Below are 8,400 nucleotides of genomic sequence, written 5' to 3'. Positions count from 1 at the left end.
AAATTCTTGCAGACTATGACTACCAGAAATTCCTGAAGGCCGTGCAGGCTCTTCTCAGGATGCCAAAGCAAATATGGCCAAGAAAATATCACCAAATCTATGAGTCTGCACCCCCTTCTAATCCCCATTGCTTTGAGTTAGGTGAAGAGGTCTGGATTAAGAGGCATAGCCACCTTTGAGCCTTATTGAAAGGGCCCACACAGTGATCCTGACAATGCTCATGGCCATAAAAGTCGATGAGATAAGGCTTGGATCCACCACTCCCACATCAAGTCTCTTGGACCAGAGACAACTCAGCCGCTAAAACACTGCAGAGATCAGCTTCTAGAGGACTGAGCACCTGAGGTCAACACTGGACTGTGGCTCACTGTTGCCCACCCACAAGATCCATTCAGGCTAAGAATTCAAAAATACTCTTGCCTCAAACACACTCTACTCTACCCTAGACAATGGAGGTCCTTCATAGGTCCCCAAAGGGTTCCATCTACCTGCTCCTTATAGACTTAGACTTAGCTTAATTAAAAAAAGTCTATCCATCACTTAGAACAGTCATTAGACTCGTTAACTGAAGTAGTACTAAAGTAGACTTACTCGTCCAGGACAGGGAGGGCTTTCCCAAACCCTAGGAGAGCAATGTTGTTTCTACACTAACAATTCAGGCATTATCAGAAACAGCCTGGTCATGGTCCACCAAAGACTAAACTCGGCAATAGAATCAAAACTGGTATGAATCATAATTTTCCTGGTCCCCCAGGCTGTCAACCCTAATGTCAGTACTAGTGGGCTCGATTCTGCTCTAGCTAACTGTTCTCACTTGTGAATCTTGTGTGATAAATGCTCTAATCAAATTCATACCACAACAAATCTCTATGGTCCAACTGATGATTCTTTTTTGTTTGTTTCTTTTTTATCATTTTATTTATTCATTCATTTATTTCTTTACTTATTTTAAACTCCAGACTCTATTCCCCTCCCAGTCCACCCTCCGACTGTTCTACATCCCATACCTCCTCCCTGCCCCGCTGTCTCCACAAGGATGTCCCCACCCCTCACCCTCACCCCACAAGACCTCTAAACTCCCTGGGTCTCTTGACTAAACCCAGACCCGACAGTCTTCTGCTGTGTATGTGTTGGGGGTCTCATATCAGCTGGTGTATGCTGCCTGGTTAGTGTTCTAGTGTCTGAGAGATCTCGAGGGTCCAGGTTAGTCAAGAGTGCTGGTCTTCCTACAGGGTCGCCCTCCTCCTTAGATTCTTCCAGCTTTCCCCTAATTCGACCACAGGAGTCAACAACTTCTGTGCACTGGTTGGGTGCAAATATCTGCACCTGACTCTTTCATCTGCTTGTTAGGTCTTTCGTAGGGCAGTCTTGATAGGTCCCTTTCTGTGAACATTCCATAGCTTCACTAATAGTGCCTTGCCTTGAGCTGGATCCCACTTTGGGCCTGTCACTGGACCTTCTTTTCCACAGGCTCCTCTCCATTTGCATCCCTGCAGTTCTTTCAGACAGGAACAATTATGGGTCAGAGTTTTGACTGTGGGTTGGCAACCCCCTCCCTCACTTGATGCCCTGTCTTTCTGCTGGAGGTGGGGTCTACAAGTTCCCTCTTCCCAATGTAGGGCATTTCATCTAAGGTCCCCCACTTTGAGTCCTGAGAGCCTCTCACCTCCCAGGTCTCTGGTGCATTCTGGAGGGTCCTCCCAATCTCCTAACTCCCTAGGTTGCCTGTTTCCATTCTTTTTGCTGGCCCTCAGGGATTTCAGTCCATTTCCCCCACCCAAAACCAGATGATGTTCCCCTCTCCGCCCCCATCCCTTTCCCCTCCCATATCCCTTCCTCCCCCTTGTGGTTGCTTTCTTCTCCCTCTCAAGTGAGACTGAGGCATCCTCACCTGGTCCCTTCAGCTTGTTGACCTTTTTGAGTTCTATGGGCTGTATCTTGGGTATCTGGCACTTTTTTGTTTTGACTAATACATACTTATTAGTGAGTATATACCATGCATGTCCTTTTGGGTCTGAGTTACCTCATTCAGGATGATATTTTCTAGTTCCATCCATTTGCCTACAAAACTCAGGATGTTCTCATTATTAATAGCTGAGTAGTATTCCAACATGTGCTGTCACCTGAGGTTTTGATCTTAGCCATTCTGATTGGTGTAAGGTGGGATCTCAGGGTCGTTTTGATTTGCATTTTTCTGATCACTAAGGACTTTGAACATTTCTTTAGGTGTCTCTCAGTCATTCAAGATTCCTCTGTTATGAATTCTCAGTTTGGTTCTATATTCGATTTTTTTTTATTGGGTTGTTTGGGGTTTTTTTGTGGTTAGCTTCTTGAGTTCTTTATATATTTTGGATATTAGCCCTCTATCGGATGTGGGATTAGTGAAGATTTTTTTCCTAATCTGTATGTTGCCAATTTGTCTTATTGTCTATGTCTTTTGCCTTACAGAAGCTTTCCAGTTTCATGAGGGCCCATTTATCAATTCTTGATCTTAGCGCATAAGCCATTGGAATTCTGTTTAGGAAATTTCCCCCTGTGCCAATTTGTGGGAAAGGCTCTTTCCCACTTTCTCTTCTGTTAGATTCAGTGTATCAGGTTTTATGTTGAGGTCCTTGATATACTTAGACCTGAGCTTTGTGCAAGGTGACAAATATGGATCTATTTTCATTTTTCTACATATCAACAGTTTGACCAGCACCATTTGTTGAAGATGCTTTCTCTTTTCTATTGCATATGTTTGGCTTCTTTGTCAAAGATCAAGTGTCCATAAGTGTATGGTTTTATTTCTGAGTCTTCAATTCTATTCCATTGATCAATGTGTCTGTCTCTGAACCAATACCATGCAGTTTTTATCACTATTGCCCTGTAGTAAAGCTTGAGGTCAGGGACGGTGATTCCCCCAGCCATTCTTTTATTGTTAATTATTGTTTTTGCTATTCTGTTTTTTTTTTGTGCTTTTCCAGATGAATTTGAGAATTGCTGTTTCCATGTCTTTGAAGGAGTGTGTTGGGGTTTTGATGGGGATTGCATTGAATCTGTAGATCGCCGTTGATAGGATGGCCATTATGCCAATCCATGAGCATGGAAGATCTCTCTATTTTCTGAGATCTTCTTCGATTTCTTTCTTGAGAGACTTGAAGTTATTGTCATACAGGTCTTTCACTTGGTTGGATAGAGTTATACCAAGATATTTTATATTATTTGTGGCTATTGTGTAGGGAGTTGTTTCATTAATTTCTTTCTCAGACTGTTTATTGTTTGTATAAACAAAGGCTACTGATTTATTTGAGTTAATTTTATATCTGGCTTGTTGTGGTAAATCTCCAACCCAAATAGGACCGATCAAAGAAAATACAACTCAATAATTATGAATACAAACTGCACGCCTAGATTGGACAGATTTACCACTACCTTATTTTATTTCCCCATCTGCGAGATCCCTTATAACTTGCTGTTCCAGGCCACATCCTTCTCCTTTATTGTCCTTCCACCTCTCCTCTGGTTGTCTCTCACCCCTCCTCTCCAGTCGTTCCCTCCCCTTCTTCTTTTTCCTTCCTCCCCTTCCTCTTTTTCTCCCCTCTCCTTCCTCTCTTTCTCTCCCAGCTCCACCTCCTCTTTTACTGCCTAATCACCAAGCTCCACTTTGAATACAATGTAGCAGAATAAGTATCCTGCTACACTGGCCACTTGGCTTAAGTTGTTTATCAGCTGGAGAAGTACTCTGGTAGAGTTTTTGGGGTCGCTTATGTATATACTATCATATCATCTGCAAATAGTGATACCTTTATTTCTTTTTTTGCCAATTTGTATCCCTTTGATGTCTTTTTGTTGTCTTATTGTTCTAGCTAGCACTTCGAGAACTATATTGAATAGATATGGGGAGAGTGGGCATCCTTGTCTTGTCCCCAACTTTAGTGGGATTGCTTCAAGTAGCTCTCCATTTAATTTGATATTGGTTGCTGATTTGCTGTATATGGCTTTTATTATGGTTAGGTATGGGCCTTGAATTCCTGATCTCTCAAATACTTTTAACATGAAGGGGTGTTGTATTTTGTCAAATGCTTTTCTGCATCTAAAGAGATGATCATGTGATTTTTTTCTTTGATTTTGTTTATATAGTGAATTATGTTAATGGATTTTCATATATTGAACCAACCTTGCATTCTTGGGATAAAGCCTACTTGGTTGTGGTGAATGATGGTTTTGATGTGTTCTTGGATTCAGTTTGCCAGAATTTTTTTGAGCATTTTTGCATCAATATTCATAGATGAGATTGGTCTGAAGTTCTCTTTTTTGGTTGGGTCCTTGTGTGGATTAGGTATCAGAGTAATTGTGGCTTCATAGAATGAATTAGGTAGTGTTCCTCCTGTTTCTACTTTATGGAATAGTTTGAGGAATATTGGTATCAAGTCTTCTTTGAAGGTCTGGTAGAATTCTGCACTAAATCCATCTGGCCCTGGGCTTTTTTTGGTTGGGAAGTTTTTAATGACTTCTTCTATTTCCTTATGGGATATGGACATATTTAGATAGTTTACCTGCTCTTGGTTTAATTTTGGTATGTGGTATCTGTCTAGAAAATCATCCATTTCATCTAGATTTTCCAGTTTTGTTGAGTACAGGCTTTCATAGTAGGATCTGATGATTTTTTTTAATTTCCTCTATTTCTGTTGTTATGTCTCCCTTTTCATTTCTGATTTTGTTAATTTGGATACTGCCTCTGGACCCTTTAGTCAGTTTTGCTAGGGTTTATCTACCTTGTTGATTCTCCCAAAGAACCAGCTTTTGGTTTTGTTGGTTCTTTGTATTGTTCTCTTTGTTTTTATTTGGTTAATTTCAGCCCCAGTGTGACTATTTCCTACCATCTACTCCTCTTGGGTGTGTTTGCTTCTTTTCATACTAGAGCTCTCAGGTGTGCTGTTAAGTTGCTAGTATAAGATTTCTCCAGTTTTTTTTTTTTTACCAGGGCACTTAGTGTTATGGAATTTTCTCTTAGCACCGCTTTCATTGTGTCCCATAAAAGTTTGGGTATGATGTGTCAACATTTTCATTAAATTCCAGGAAGTCTTTAATTTCTTTCTTTCTTTCTTTCTTTCTTTCTTTCTTTCTTTCTTTCTTTCTTTCTTTTTCTTTCTTTCTTTCTTTCTTTCTTTCTTTCTTTCTTTCTTTCTTTCTTTCTTTCTTTCTTTCTTTCTTCCCTGATCAAGTTATCATTGAGTAAAGAGTTGTAGATGATTCTTAAGTAGCAATATCAGCCCCTGGAGACATCTGAAGGATTTGAGATAGAGTCTAAGACAGGGTCTTTCTATGTAGCCCTGGCTGGAACTTACTCTGTACACCAGGCTGGCCTCAAACACAGAGATCTGCCTGCTTCTGCCTCCCAAGTGCTGGGACTAAAGGTGCATTCTGTAATTTTTATAAACCAATTTTGATTTTATCATGTTTTTCCTCTTTCTTCCCAACATAGATCCAGTCAACAAAGGTAAAAATCCTTCCGTTAGTCTAGGGATGCCACCAGCCAGAAGCCAGGAAACCAGTCGGCCCACTGTTCTTACAAAGGATTCAAAACCAGTAGGATGGTCTGGAGGTGATGTAGTATTGCTCAGTGACAGAGCATTTGACTGTCATGGGTCAGACAATGAGTGTGACTTGTACTATAATAGGAAATGTAGAAAAAAAAAGCCTGCCTTCAAGAGACATGCAGAGAAGTGGTAAACACTTTTATTTACTGAGTCATCTTACCATTTTCCCACCTTATGTTTTTAAGACAGGATCTCCCATCGAATCCAGAGCTCACTGATTTCGCTAGACAGGCTGTAAGGCAAGCCTCACACAGGGGTCCTTTTGTCTGGGCCTTCCCAGTGCCAGAATTACATACCTACACACCTAGGTTTTTATATTGATGCTGGAGAACAAGCTCAGGTCCAGATGCTTGCACAGCAAGCGCTTACTGACTGAGATATCTCTGTAGTCCAAAGTCTTTAACTTTAAAAATAAAATGAGAATCCTACTTTTAAGAGCTTAGTATATAGAGACAACTGAGAAAAATCAAGAGTGGCTTTAATCAGGGGAAGGGGAGGTCAATACAGAAGGAAAGGGAGGAAACAGGGAAAATAACACTAAGAATGTCTGAAAAAGTAAATATGAGGAACTATATTATTTTTTATTTACCAAAATTACATATATATATATATATGACGCATTCACCCTCGTCCCGCAAGGAAAACGCGACACGAGCTCTTCTTCTGCAGTTTATTCAGGACCCTTTTAACAAACTTCTGACCCCGGGGAGCCCCTGCCCACAAGCTAAATACTTCATGGGCGGCTGACCCCAGGAATGCCACATGGCAAATACCGATAGGCACACATATGCGGAAGCTAAGCCAGGTCATCAGCCCAAGCCAAATAAGGCACAGAGAGTACCTGCCATCAGGCCGGGTGAAGGCGGAAACCAGCGCCATCTTTAAGGCGCGGCACCGTGCGGCTCTCCACATATATATAAATATAAATATATATGTATATATATACATATATATATGTGTATATATATGTTGTGTGTGTGTATGTGTGTGTATGTTTGTACAGATATAGTTTAAATAAAGTTATCACACTTGGATTGACAATTGCTCCCCCTAAGAACCATAGACTACCTAATAAAACCCCCAGGACTGGACATGAGATACCTCTTTCAAATTGTTGGTCATGGTCGTCCATGAGACTCCCAAAACATTATAGGTTACTGCTGTTGCCCTTGGTTTTCTCCCAGAGGTTGAAAGTAAGTCCCTGTTGCTGAAGACATCATGTACTTCAGGCACAGGACTCAGGATCCCAGCTGGATCTGGCCTGAAAGCCTCCTCCCTGAGGACTAGTTTTCACTTTACCAGAAGGTTCTATGCAAGCTCCCAAGGGAGGCAACCAATAATCCTACCCAGCTGTGATGCCTAATGCAACAATGGCCAGCTTGGCAAGATATCCCCAAGGAAGCAATAGTGACACTCATGTCTTGATGGCAATCAACAGCTGTCTAATTAGACTAAGGCTCACTCAACAGGAGGGAAATCACGCCTAATATTGGAAATCTAGCCAACTGCCTAGGAAGTCATGGACCTGAGAAGTGAACCTTCTACCATTCTAAACCCACTAAACCCACATAATTCCTGTCTGTATTCTAAATTCTTATCCTTATACTCTCAGATAAGTATAGTGCTCTCTCTCTCTCTCTCTCTCTCTCTCTCTCTCTCTCACACACACACACACACACACACACACACACACACACACCCTGGGTGAAAACAAACAAAACCCTTCTCATTGCAATAGACAGAGACCATTAGAGGAAACCAAAACTGGTCAAAAAGCAGAGAAGAATTGATCGTAGAAGGCCCAGTACTAGTGGATACATCTACAACACAACTCCTGGACACTAAGGCTCAGGGAACATCATGGAAAGTGGGCCAGAAAGATTATAAGAGCCAGGGAACCAGGAAACTTGGGGTCATGTCTCCTAGAAATGGCAGAGTAGCTTTGGCCACTACAATACCTCAATAATATGACTGCTAAAACAAGACGTGAACCAGTTCAACACCGATAGACATGCTAACATGGAAGGGGGGAAATCTCACTGGAACCTACCCCCTAAACAAGGAACTACAGGCAACTAAGGAATACTGAGACCAGAAAAAAATAGTCTTCCCTAGGGAGGAGCTCTCTCATTGGGTAATTGGTTATCCAATACCAAGTGGTCAGCCCTGAAATCGTATACATACAAGTAACACTAAAACAAGTGTGTGTGTGTGTGTGTGTGTGTGTATGTGTGTGTGTTTAAAATTTAAAAAAAAAAGAGGACAAAGAATTTGTAAGGGAGTGGGGCATGGAAGGGGAGAAATGATGATAATTTAAAAAAAATAACTTAGTATACTCATGGGGGAGAGGGGTTGCCTCTAAGATGTTTCAGTGACAGGCTGTTTCCCATCATTTGTCTTTTTTTTTTCTAATTAAATGAAGAGAAGTTTCCCCCAGCTAAAGCTTAGGATAGCTGTGTAGCTGTGTAGCTGTGTAGTGATGGAGTACCCACCACCCAGGATGTCCTCCAGTCTTCAGTCTTCCATATACACCTGCTATTACCAACCTTCTTTGTATATCAGAGCCCCTGGAAAAACTTAAGGAATATAACGGCTTGCTCTCACCCTCAGGGATTCAAAGGTAATGATTCTTCACATTTTAAAAGTTCCTCAGGTGGAACATGCAGCCAAAGTTCAGATCCATTGATGCAAATACAGTCTAGATGCTCCCACAGTTTCTAATACTCCAGACTTGTCCTGATGTGCCCAGACATGTCTACCTCCTATGGTAAGCAGGGCTATTTCTCCTTGTTACTCTAGAATGTCTGGTCTCTTCTGTCCA

The sequence above is a fragment of the Grammomys surdaster genome, unplaced genomic scaffold (assembly GCF_004785775.1).
Source record: "Grammomys surdaster isolate TR1022 unplaced genomic scaffold, NIH_TR_1.0 165, whole genome shotgun sequence".
Lineage (NCBI taxonomy): Eukaryota > Metazoa > Chordata > Mammalia > Rodentia > Muridae > Grammomys > Grammomys surdaster.
Note: the sequence above shows the minus strand (reverse complement) of the source record.